Here is a 13,679-nt window from a genome sequence, read left to right on the forward strand (position 1 = left end):
AGCACAGGTGGTTCCTTGCCATTGAGGTGGCCAAGCTGGTAGCCCTCGAGCAGTTCACCCACTCTTCCCACAAAGGAAGGGCCTGTATGGTCTGGCAACCTTGAGTGCAACAGTAGGCTTTATGGAGGACTTCCTGGCAGCGGAGACCCCTGTCAGGCTGGGAGCTTGGGCTGTGATGCCGGGAGTGACCCCACTGGGCCAAGAGAAGAGTCCCCAACACCCAAGGCTGACGTCCAGGCCAGCTCGAGACACTGCAATCGGCGAGGTGGCCCCAACCTTCAACATGCCTCCCCAGCATTTTGGGGAACCCTCGGAGGTCCCAACGGAGGGAAGGTCACCAAACCTGAGCCCCCCTGAATACCTGTCAAACCCAGAAACCTGGTCCGGGTGCTTGGAGCTTGGCCTCTGCTTCTACTGTGGCCACTTTGGCCAAATGCATGAGAGAGTCCTGTAATGGATTGCAGCTTTTGCCAGGTCTACATGGGGGAGTCCCACACCTGCAGACAACCTGCTGCAAGTCACAATCAGGGTGGTCATACACGAGCTACAGATCACAGCCCTAGTCAACTCAGGCTACAGGCAGACCTTCATGTGCTGGGGCTTGCCTCCCCAAGCGTTGGGTCAGCTGTAGAGATCTGGCTTACTCCAGCACTCAGGTGCCAACAACAGTTAACAGGGTGACCCAAGTCGTGATGGTGGGATTGGTCCTGAGGGCCGCCTATCCCATCAACATAGGACAAAACTGGCCAGGGTTTAGACTGTTTCTTGCTCCGCCCTGCCCGAGGGCTCGAGCCCGCTAGACTGTTGCTCTGTCCTGCCTGAAGCCAGAGCCCTGGACCACTTGCTACTTGGAAAATGGAACAAATGGACCAAAGACATGACGACCGACTGAAACTCCTGGGAATGGACAGAAGTAGGTAATTTAAAGAACATTTTGGTGGGCTTCCTCTGTATGCCACGGCAGATATGATGGCTTTATTCAATGACAAATAATGATCCCAGAACCCTATTCCACATCTCCTCCTAAATCCTCATCAACTTTTAGTTTCTCCATATTTTAATTTTTATCAGTGGAACCTTAGTTGTTTGGTACTATTGTTTCCATTGACTACTTTAACTAGTCCTTTTAAATATATGAATTGATGTTAGTAATTTACTAAATAAATATTGCTTAGGTTTAAAATATGCTATATTAAATTATATAATCAAGTGGACTTGGATCTGGACTGGCCCCATAAAGTAACCAGGAAAGGGCAGGCAGTCACGCCTGGACATTCAAAATGTGGGTGTCCACAAATGGACAAAGGTTGAGAGCCACTGGCTTAAGGCACTTAGGACATCTACCAGACTCTAGCTGTTGAGAAAAGACCCCTTGTTATTATTGTATAGTGAGAGACTGGAACGGCATGTGAAATACCAACTGTTGATTAAAGTCATTTATACTAAAAAAAATGTAAAAAACACGAACATTAACATTTCTGTATTAAATATCGACGGTTCTACTCCTGTTCCCATTGAAATCAATGGTAATAACTCTCAGTGGCTACTGCCCACAATTCTACTGAGTTTATAGTACTTACTCACACTGAGTAGACATTGATTTCAATGGGATTCCTTGAAGGAGTAAGGGTGGCAGAACCAGGTCCTATGTAGAAGTAAGGAATCGACATGCACTTTCAGGGGCGGGATAGGTCAGTGGTTTGAGCATTGGCCTGCTAAACCCAGGGTTGTAAGTTCAATCTTTGAGGGGGCTATTTAGGGATTGGGGCAAAAATTGGGGATTGGTCCTGCTTCAAGCAGGGGGTTGGACTAGATGACCTCCTGAGCTCCCTTCCAACCCTAACATTCCATGATTCAGCTTTAGTCATTTTGAGATGTTGGGCACCATTCAGTGCAGTTGTCATTTTATGTGAAGTATTTACAAGGAATATTTATTTTTTCCTTTAAATGTCCAACTGCACTGCTAGAAAACTAACAGGTGCCACACTGATCTTATGCAGGGAAAGAGAAATAACTGGCAGAATGACACTGCACCTTTTACAAAAGGGCTGTTTGTATATTAACTGGAATTAAAGTACCAAGCATCATTCCCCTCAAAGCAACTTCACTGAGCCATACTGGGAATGACTGGTGTGATTGTACTAAATCAGGTCCTCCCCACATGATTATGAAAAGGTCATGTCTGAACTTGAAAGCATTGGTAATCAGCAAAAGATTTGGTGAAAATGATAAAACTTCACTGACGGGGGGGGGGGGAGGGGAGAAGAGGGAGGGGAGGTAAAGAATCACAGAGCTGTTTGAAATTGAAATGAAAGCCATATATCTTCAATAAACCCGAGGCAGTTATTAGCACCTTGTCATCCTGAGGAATTTGAGCTGCAAACTTTGTTCCTTCTGGCAGAGTGTGATTTTACAATCCATATAAATACAGGGAGGTGTAAGGCAAATAAAACTTACATATCAGCCCTATTTAGTAACTGGAAAATATTTGACTGGTTATTTCTGTCCCCAGTCTCCTGCCCACAAGTTCCCCCAACTATATAATTTCCAGAGGCCTTTTCCTGAACCTTTATCTTGAGCGTTCTTCCCAGTGACTTACACTAGAACAGAATACCTGTTAAAACGAACAGTGCAGTGCCTCCTGGTACAGTATTAGGATGTGAGTTAATATATTTACTAATAAGCTGTAAAAGGGGTGAGCACTGAGGTGGCAACATTAGGAGCTGATACCAAATTAGTTCAGTGAGTCAAGACTAGAGAAGATAACTGGGAACTTTAGAGCATTAAAGCCAGCACATTAGTAGATGAAAAATCAGTGAGACAAATGCACAATAATGTACAATGGAATAATAACTTGCATGTGACCTTACTGAGCACTAAATGGACTGTAACTGCTTGGGAGTTTGACCTGGGAATCATTGTGAATAGCAAAAGCAAGATCTCTGCCCATTGTGCAGTAGTCGTCAAAAAGGGAAACAGAATATTAGGATTCATAAGGAATGGGGTAACATTACATAAATCAATGATATGGCATCATCTGAGTGGCTGTTCATTTCTGTATGCCCATCTCAAAGATGAGGAATAATAGATGGGGTGCAGAGCACAATGATGAAATGATTTGAGGCGTGGAAGACTGAAAAGTGTGGAACTATTCACTGAGAAGACTAACAGGGGAATGCTAAAAGTATATAAAATAATGACTAGAGAAGGTAAACCTGAGCTCTTCTTCACCCTCTCATAACACAGGAACAAAGGGACATCCAGAAGATACTGCAGAATCCAAGGAGATTCAGAGAAGGGTGATGAGAAGGCTCAGAAGCCTGGAGAAACTCCCATAAGAACAGATTGAAGAGATTGGGATAGTTTACCTTACAAAGGAGATGAATAATAGGACTCATGGCAAATGTATTGTTGCCTCTTTTGGCCATGAGTGGCTAGTCAAAGTTTGGGGATGTGAGGATGTTCCAGCTGGAAGTAGAAGCTGATGGAGTCTGGTATTCTTTGATGCAATCTGGTTTATTTACAAGGAATGTACAATGTCCTGCTTCTCAGAACGCAGAAGGAACTGAGCACAAAAGGAGCAGTTTGTTATCTTCCAGTTCCAAGCCTCTTTAGCCCACACCAGATGTTCTTTCTAGCTTTTTCCAGGGTCACACTATGTTCTCAGGCTACTTCTTGGCTTCCTTGCTTTTTGCCTCAGCCTCTCTGTTCTTGTCTGTTCTCAGTTTCTTCTCCCCACCCACTCACACACCTGGTCAAAATACTTAGTGGAACCTCCCATGATGCTAGTTTCTGGGCAGACTTTTAGGTCATGATTAGGCCCCTTAACTGTCTCTTACAACTTTCTTAAATGAAGGCCACATTCACACCTCAGTTTGAATGAGGTTTTAACTCAACCCCTAACAAGAATTAACCCCGCTCATACATTAAATAATGAGGAATCTAGAAGAAGCAGATAAGGAGAACAGAATATCCCATTCTCAGAACACAAGAACAAAGGGACATCAATGAAATTAAAAGGTGGCAAATTCAAAACTGATTAATGAAAAAAATTTCATGTGACATAAAAACAAATTGTAGAACTGACTATCCAAGGATGTCATTGAGGCAAGATTCAAAGAACAAGGAGTAATGGTCTCAAGTTGCAGTGAGGGAGGTTTAGGGGGTGGATATTAGGAAAAACTTTCACTAGTAGGGTGGTGAAGCACTGGAATGCATTACCTAGGGAGGTGGTGGAATCTCCTTCCTTTGAGGTTTTTAAGGTCAGGCTTGACAAAGCCCTGGCTGGGATGATTTAGTTGGGGATTGGTCCTGCTTTGAGCAGGGGGTTGGACTAGATGACCTCCTGAGGTCCCTTCCAGCCATGATATTCTATGATTCTATGAGTTTTATGGACAGACGTGTATGGATAATAAGAATATCCAAAGTTGTAATAGTTTATCCTAAGACAGTTTTTGGAAAGGATATTAAACCTCATGCTTCAGACCTTAAGCCAATCTCTAACTATCAGAGATCAGGATGAGACCTTCATAGAGGTAGATTATACCACATCTGTCTACTGTGGGTCCTTGCACCTTCACCTGAAGCAGCTGGTACTGGTAAGAGATTGGATACTGAACTAGATGGATCTCAGGCCTGGTTCAGTCTGGCAATCCAAGAATATTGAAATGCAGCAAATTAACATTATTAGCCTGTGGAATGCATTGAAACAAGGTATCATTGAGACCAAAATTTAAAAAAGCTTGGACATTTTAACGAATAATGAGAATATTCACAGCCATACTGGAGGGGAACAACATTTTTAGGAGGAATAAAAACCTCTCTGCAACCAGGACATAAAACATCCACTAATTAATTAAGTTAAGAAGAAACCTCTCTGATAGGCAGGTTATTCCATAATTGTCCACAATGGGATTTTTTGCACCTTCCTCTTAAGCATCTGATACTGGCCACAGTTCAAGACAGGATACTGGCTAGATGAGTCATGGGTCTGATTTGGTATGAAAATTTCTATGCCACCCAAATCCACGTGCCATATTATTTTGTCACTGCACTGGTTTTACATCAGCATAATAACTCCATTGATATCATTTGTGTCACTAAGATTTACACCAGTATAATTAAATTGCACTAATAAATATTAGGCTTCACCAAAGCATCCTATTGCAATACAGCAATCAAGTAAAGAAACAAAATCAACATTTGCTCTAACACTTTGCCTTTGAAGCTGAATTATCTGTTTCACCATTGGCTTCATGCTGGCCCCAGGGCTTACGTTCTTTGTTCTCAGATGTATACATTTATATTTAGCCAAATTAAAAACACACAGTTTGCTTGTATCCAGTGTACCAAGCAATCTAGATCTAGGATGCAGGATATTTTCCCCCTTTGTAGATCTTAGTAGTGTTATCAGCCTCTCGCAAATTTTATTGCAAATCTTGTGTATTTGGTGTTGGTTTGGTTTTTTTGACGATCCAGTTCCTGGTGATATGTGAATATGTCCGTATTTTACTCAAAGCAAAAGTGAGTTTCTAGCCATCATGGCTGCAGAGAAAAGCTTGAAAATGAGACCTAAAGGCTGAAATACCAGAATGCAAGGAAAAAGAAATCAGTGTTAGTGTTTATTTGTTTATTCTTAAATCTCATTATTTTAAGCCAAACTTGCAATTCTGGGGACCTGACTCAAATTTTGAATCACTGAGGCTGGCAACACTGCACTGGGTCAAACCCAGCCCATGTTAGTGAAAGACAGGCCAGTTATATAGAGGAAATAAATTAATAGATTTTTAAGACCAGAAGGAACATTGAGAATCTGTTGGCCTCCTGTGTAACCCAGATCATAGACTCTGGCCCCGTAATTTCTACATCAAGTCCATATCTTGGTCGTCTAAGTCCATTTCCTAGAAGATGGAGATGGGCCAGAATCAAAGCCCTGGAACCAAGTATCCCTGCATTTTATTAATTATTAGGAATGTGTATTGCAGTAGCAACTAGCGACCCCAGTCAGACCAGGAGCCCATTGTGCTCTGTAAAAGCCCAACAAAAAGAATCTCTATTGTGACCGAGTGCACCCCTGTATTCATACCCTACACAATGTAGTAGGAAGAGGGCCTGAAATATAAGGCCTTGTATCAGAGGCCTGGGCTAAAGTAGTCAAAACTTTGCTGATATAAAGCAAAGTCAAGCTGTGAACAAGAGGCAGGCCCTGCTCACAGAATCTGGCAAGAACAGGGCAGATATTGCAGAAACACATATTCCTAAGTAGTGCTAGGCACAAGAATATATACGCAGACACACTCCACAAAGGTGGTACCAAAACACCTTAATACCAAACACATTCCCCAAAGATAACAGGAACACGCTCACCCATCTTAAGGATAAGGTCATGATGACAGCATGAGAGAGATGTCTTGATCAAACCAAGATGTACAAAGTAATGGGTGGCACCCTAATATGTCTGGGGCAAGACAATTTGGTGGTATCGGTGTATAAAGATGTCTCTCAGAGGCAATGTCTTTGGCCAGCGTAGGGAGCAGTGGAAAGTCCCACCACTGACTGAGTTGCATCCATTGTCACAGGCATACATGTCTTAGTATCCCCGAAGTGTCTGCCCGGTGCTATTGCTATGCTTCGTCAACGATAAACCTGGCCGGGCACCTTCGCTACTAAACCAAGTCTTGCGATCTTATTGGGCAGTTTGATCGGAGCCTGCTGTACGGGCGATCTGGCCAGAGCCAGTGCAGCACACAGCGAGAACATACACACACACACGCATGCAGCAGAACATCTGACAACACACAGTATTGTAACCATCTGGGCAAAATGTGCCTTGTGAGGTGTCATTTGAAAACTAATAACTCACTGGTCACTAATATCATGGTGAAATGTGTATATCAACATTATATGTAAAGTTATGAACATAAGCTGACATTACAACTGAACGTAGTTTACCAGACAAGTATGGGCAATAGATAAACCTGCTCCCCAAAGACAAAGGACAAGCTAATACCTCTATCCAGGTGTCAAAGCTGGTTGGCAATCAAGTGGCCATTCTTTGACAATGGAGGGGGGGCAGGAAGATATCGATCTACATTTTAGCAAACATGGAACTTTTTACCACAAGACTCCAAGGGACGAACTTTATTTAGGGGTAACCCTCAGGAAAAAATGTATTTCCAAGGGTGACTGGACTATTAAAGTGAGGGGCAAAAAACACCCAACGTTCTCTCTCCTGCTCTCTTTTTTGCTTGCTCTCTTTCACCTAAGATGACAAAGGAACCAGCCTTTGGACTTTGAGAGGAACTTGGACCCGAGAATTTGTCACCCCTGTTCTGGGAACATGTGGTAAGGATTTTAGCTTGAACCAAGTCTAGTTTGTTAAGTTTTAGCCAATAGAAAGCACTTTGTCTTTATTTCTCTTGTAACCATTGACTTTAATGCCTTATACTTGTACTAATTTCAAATCTCTTCATTTAACTACAAACTTGTTTTATTTTTTAATCAATCAAAACTAATCCACTGTTGTGTTTAAACCAAATTGTTTGGTAACTCCAATTAAAGTAGCTAACTGTTGTATATTGACCCCCTTTAGGGCCACAGACCTTTAACACCTGCACTGTCCAGGAGAGGGCTGGATAGTGCAGAATACACATTGTGGGGGCGGGGGAGATTTGGGACTGCTGAAAGCCAGAGTGTGGCTGGTGTGTTGCTGACAGGCTGCTGGAACCAGCGTTGCTAGACCAGAATACAGCTATACACAGACATCCCACGGTGTGATTTGCATGCTGTTTGTGAGTGGCCTAGGTTGGGAGCCACAACAGCAAAGCATTGTGAAGTACCCAAGGTTGCAGGGCAGGTGGTGACAACCCCTCACCGGTCTGGACTGCACACAGGGAGGTGACACCTGTCCAGTGGAGCCTCATAGCAATGGTATCTAGAAAGTGAACCCGGACCTGAATGTCGAGTAACATTTTCAGTGGACCTTGCTGGCACTTTTAGAATGCAGGGACAAAAGGAATTTTAACAAAAAAAGTTAGTAGACATTCAACCCCTATTTTGTCTCTACAAGTCTAGCGCTCTGTGCTGACCAAACCCAAAAGTGTTCTGTATTTAGGTTGAACCTTAGTGGGTGACTAGGTGGGCAGTATCTAATCAGGAATGGAATGTGTGTAAGCCCTTGCTCTCATCCATAGTAACAGTGTGCAGATGTCCAGAGAAGGATCGCTCCTGGTTGACAAAAACTATGGGTTGCTACACATGTTCTGTAATTGACAAGACACTGGTGATTTACAAGGGATGTTTGTTACCAGATGATATGTTAAATTAACCACTGATTGATGTTTAGATCAGTAAAAAAAAGCACTTCTTGTCAGATGGTTTCTGTAATAATGGCCTAGTTACAGATGTCTAACTTATTGATTAGGTAAGTTGAGGCATCTGGGATAAAACCCACAGTACAATCAATCATGGGAAAGGATTTTTTTTGTCCTGAACACTATATAAGGAAAGGGGCTTGGAAAGTTAGTTAAGAATGGACTGAGCTGCAGTCACTTCTCCAGTGTTCAGGTTGGTTGGGTAATGTATGAAACCTTCCTTTCTGTATTGCACTGCATTAATCTTTGACTAATAACCTTTGATTAAATAAATGCCACTTGATCCTGTTATCTGACATCCCATATTATTGTTATTATAAATTTGAACCTGTAACAGCAGGAAACAGTTGGGGTGTGTGGAAGAAATACTAATTTACAGAAGATATAATTATGCTAATTACATTATGCAAATATAATTAGGGAAATGCAAATAGTAAACCTGCCTTCCAACAGTGCGAGAGCTACTTAAAGAAGTCAGCCTTTCACTACAAAGGAAAGATTTTTAGGGATGTGGGAGCATGTTGGCCTTTACAGTTTCCTTGAGTTTTGCAAAAGATTTTCCCTTCAATTAAAATGGACACTGTCAGATTGCTTTAAGACCAAATGTTGGTTTTGTAAAAGCATGATTTTCCCAAATGTATGGTAATTTATGCATTTTCCATGATATTCATGTTTTTTTTTATTTTAGTTTTTGGCTTGGATTGCAAATATTCCCCTGCAGAGCTTGCAACAGAAACACTCTGGCATTAGGCATAACATGCAGAAAGTAAAACTGACTTCACCTCCCTAAACCTCAGTTTTCCCATCTGTAAAATGAGACTAATCATACCAGCCTCTCTTGTAAACTGCTTTGAGATCAAATGATGAAAAGCACTACATAAAAGCTAGGTGTTATTATTCCCCTTCCCCCTGACTAAATAAACAAACCAGGATTAATGTGCAATTCATAGATTTTATGCCAAAATAGACCACTAGGATCATCCTCTCTGATGTCCTGCATAACACAGGCCATAGCATTTCACCCAGTGATCCGTTCAGCAAACCTAATGATGTATATAACATGACAGTACAATCTATTTTTAATTTTACACCCACTTTATACACATTACCCTGCACCCTTGTATAGTCTGACCATTAATGCTATTTGTAGCATTGGTAAGGAACTTAGCCCCAGTTCTCCCCTCAAATCAGTTTAACTCTCTGGGATTATTTCTGATTTACAACAATGTATGTGAGAAAAGAATCAGATTCTTAAGATCTGATTTTATCTTGAATGTTCCTTTAAACCATTGCTTTTAAAGGAAAACTTCATTAAGAACAGTTATTTCTAACTTGCTGGAAGAAATATTTTCTTCACTTCCAGAACTAATTGGGAGCTGTTGTTTTTTTAAAAATGCAATGGCCCAGAACTCATGTTTGGGCAGAGCAAAACAAAACACTCAAGCAATCTAGATTTGAAATTCTCCTCTGACTCTGAATCAGATAGTGTAATTGTAGTTAAGAGTCACTCAAACGAACAGCTACATTTTAAAGAGTTAGGGAGAGCCTGCTAAAATCCAAAGCAACTCACATCTTTATCCAGAACTTCATCTCAACCTTTACTGGGGTTCCGAGAAGTCTGATTAGTTAGTTTTTCTGCAGATGATTCTGCAGGAAAAGCATCTTGGCTCAGATAATTCAAAGCTTCTCTTCCAGGAAAGGACAAAAAATTTCACACACCCCCCCCCCCCGAGCACACTGTTAGTGATACCTGTAGATATCGGGGGGGGGGGGGTAGGGGGAGATTTTTGCTGCTACAAGCGCTCTATTAGCATTGAGATAGGTCTCTCACTATAAATGGTAAACATTTTAAGATATGTTCCTTGTCTGAAAGGGTTTATAATTTATACCAGCTAGAATAAAAGACAACCCTGAAAGGCCTATTGCCTTAGGGAAATTCAGTGATAAAAACATTTTTCCCCCCTCTCATTTCCCTCCCTTTTTTTCTTCTATCTGTTCTGCTTTCTCCTGTCTAGCTTCTTCCTATTCTAAGTGCTGCATTTGATTTTAAAAGCAAGCCAACTTGAGGACAGTCCATTTATAAAAGAAGCCCCCTTCCATGGGAGGGTTTTCACTAATTGGAAAGGGGTGGGGCAGGGCTAAGGCCCTATATATAAAACCCTGCCCAGCTCCAGCTGGCTATTGCTAGTGGTTCAGTTTCTTTGCTTTAGGGAAGGGAGGTGCTAAACAGGTAAGAGTAGGGGTGGGTGGCTATAGCTAAAAGGTAGACTTTAACCCTAGATATCACTCGGGTTTTGATTAGAGCTAGCCTGGAAACTAGGAGTCTTAGTTGATCACTGCATAACACTTCTTGACGATGAGGTTCGTGCTTTCAGAATTCTCTTATTGCAGTTCTATCCCTTCACCCACTCTAAGAGCAGTAACTCAGAAAAGCATAGTGTCATTGACTTCCATTTTTGTTTCTCCTTCCTGAGGTTCTACTGCTACCCTTCCCTTTACAGCAGAGACACTTAACTAGAGCCTTTCAGTTCAAGATCTCAGTGGGTCCTGATTCAAACTCAAACACACCAGGCAGGCTCTGTAGAGTTGTGCCATGTCACTCTTTCAAATGGCTGAAGCTGAGGCATGGAGAGGTGAAATAACCTGCCCACCATCATCCAGTGCTGGATTGTGCAGTAGGTAATGCAGGATGGCATTGCCTAAGGAAGAACCCTTCCCATGTGCACAGAAAAGGTAAAGCCGCCTTGTAGGCAGTAGCTCGCTCCCCCCTTGCCTTTTGGGGCTGGGACAGTGCAGCGTGGGGGGAGGGGATGCAGTGCATCAGTATTGTGTTCTGTTTCTCTGCTCCTCATTCCCACTCACAAATTAGGGTGCTGTTTAAGCAGCTACAATGTTCTAACAGCTGTAAAAATCCAAGACAACCCAGAACACTGTTGAAGCGCTGCGGGGATTTCAAAACCTCTGCAGCAACCACATCCTGCTCACTAGAGCTGCTGGTGACCGTCCTGGTCCGAGGGCTGGAAATCTAGCTCTGGCTCTTTACCCACTTTGTGTTAAACATGCTCCGTTTTCCAAAGGAAACAGGACACAGTGAACAACACATTTGAGCACTACACCAAAGCACAACTCCTCCTGGTCCTTATTTAAGCTGTTAAATTAGAGAAGGAAAATTCCTTCCAATTTCCTCTATAAAGGTGGATCTATATAAGGACCAACCAGAACAAAAACCAAGAGCTCAACTCTTTGGAAGTATGTCTCCCAGGTTTTCCTCCCTGCATTCATAACCCCCTTTTGCCAGGTCTTGATATCTTTATTTATTTGGGTTAAGACTTCTTCCTACGTATTCCACAAACATGTCTGCTGTTTGCTCAGAGAATAGGAACCAAGTTAGAGACCATTTTTATTTTTTTGCAACTACTTGCGCCTAGCATATCAAAATCGGCTTCTGAATAGCTTTGTTGATGTAAATTGAATAAACATTTACATCAAAGTGGTTCTGATTAACACCCGCTGCTCTCTAATGCAGTTGAAAAGTTAATCATGTTTGAAATTAGGGAGCCAAATCAAAACGCTGGTTTGGAAACACAAAAGCCTGATCATTTAAGGAGAGAAATGGGCTCAAATAAATGTATCTATATAATTTGACAGGAGAATGGGTGGTTTCTGCTGGAGGCTGACTATGTGACATGAATGTATAGATTCATGCAAAATTATCATCAATTGTTTGTAGCAGTAGCAGAGATAAAGTGAATGGGGGAGGGGAGGAAATGGTGTGTGGTTTGTTTGTTTTTTTTTAAAAAACAAAACAAAAAAATGCCACCGCCAAATTAGATTCTGAAGAAAATCCTCAGAGCTGAATGAGTCCCCAAGAATCTGTATTTTTTTTTTAAAGAGACTAACTCTAGTCACTACTAAAAGCACGGGAAGAAGTAAATAAATGGTGCACCAGTTAAAATAAAGTTTAACTTCATATTGGCTCATTAAAAAGCCTTGGCAGCTAAAATGCCAGATCTGCCTGTCCTCTTATAACACAGCAACTGAAATAATATGAATGTAAACACCTCATGCTTTTAACAACTGCTGTCTGTGTGAATGAGGGAAAGCCTCAACGAAACAATAACATGACTTATGATCATGCTTTGGCCTAAAACTATGCACTTTCCTGTCAAACCTATTGCTGATAAAATGATTGTGGGTATGCACTGGGTCTTATTGCCGGGTATTGGATTGTTATATATCACCCTCCCCCATCCATGTGAATGAAAATTAGCTTTCTATTCTGCTATATATAACACATATATTAATTTGGTTTTCCCCATGTTATCCCCTTTGTCAGAAATATCCTTCCTGTGGCCCCTGCTGCCTTCCTCATCTTCAAATCCTTCCTGAAAACACACTCCTTCCAGATCACCGGCCTTTCAGGGATGATTTCCACTTCATTACTCCTGCCAGCTTCTGCTTCCTCCTACTATTTAGATATGCATTAAAACCTACTTATCTAAATTGCATGTATCCAACCTCCTTGGGAAGGTGGGGGAAGCAACCTGCAAGATATGCATGTAACAAAATCATCTCCCATGGTCTTCTAAATAATACTTCTAGCACAGCTGAAGTTCCATAGTTTAGAAGGTAGCACACTGGCCTTATAAACAGAGGCTAAGAGTTCACCTCGTACTGGAACCTCAAAAATCCCTTGCATCCTATAGAAAACCCTTATCAAGGGGAGAGGTGGAGTCTTCATCATGGGAGATCTTTAAATGAAGCCTGAATGTCTCTTGAAACATACTCTGATTCAACCACAAGTTATGGACTACATGTAGGATTAGTGGGTGAAATTCTTGAGGAAAGTCATAGCACAGTGGTCCCTTCTGGCTTTAGTCTATGACTCATGCCCTTTCATTCCCACTACTTCTCTTTCTCCCTAGCTACACTGGGTTTATTTAAGGCTCTCATCCTGCATCAGGATCCACTGTCATAGATCCCTTCACCTATATGAAGTCCCTTTGGGGCAGGAATCTGCACTGGAAGGTTCTAATGCAAGATCAGGGTCTTACACCATAAACTCTGCAGGGACCTCTTTCTATTTTATTTGACATAATCCTTGGGTCTTACAGCAGAGTGTAAATAAATTAACCTCCTCTATTATAGGGATGTATAGTTATATATAGCTTCTGGGAGTTTTAGTCAGATGAACTGTGATCATTCAACCCTAAAATCGTGAATAGTCACACGATGAACTCTCGAATGTGCTTCAGTTGTCCCCGTAGAATTCCTGAGCTCCAGCATTTGTCACAGGGCCAGGTGTGA

General features: G+C 41.9%; 1 long non-coding RNA gene across 1 annotated transcript; it reads left to right on the forward strand.

Moving 5' to 3' along the window:
- The first annotated feature begins 10,564 nt into the window (after nucleotides 1–10,564).
- Nucleotides 10,565–12,875, forward strand: LOC122465722. Its single transcript, XR_006290745.1, has 3 exons — nucleotides 10,565–10,602; nucleotides 10,847–11,105; nucleotides 12,709–12,875. It is a non-coding gene; the product is annotated as an uncharacterized LOC122465722 (long non-coding RNA).
- Nucleotides 12,876–13,679: the final 804 nt, after the last annotated feature.

This window comes from Chelonia mydas, chromosome 4, assembly GCF_015237465.2.
Source record: "Chelonia mydas isolate rCheMyd1 chromosome 4, rCheMyd1.pri.v2, whole genome shotgun sequence".
Classification (NCBI taxonomy): domain Eukaryota; kingdom Metazoa; phylum Chordata; order Testudines; family Cheloniidae; genus Chelonia; species Chelonia mydas.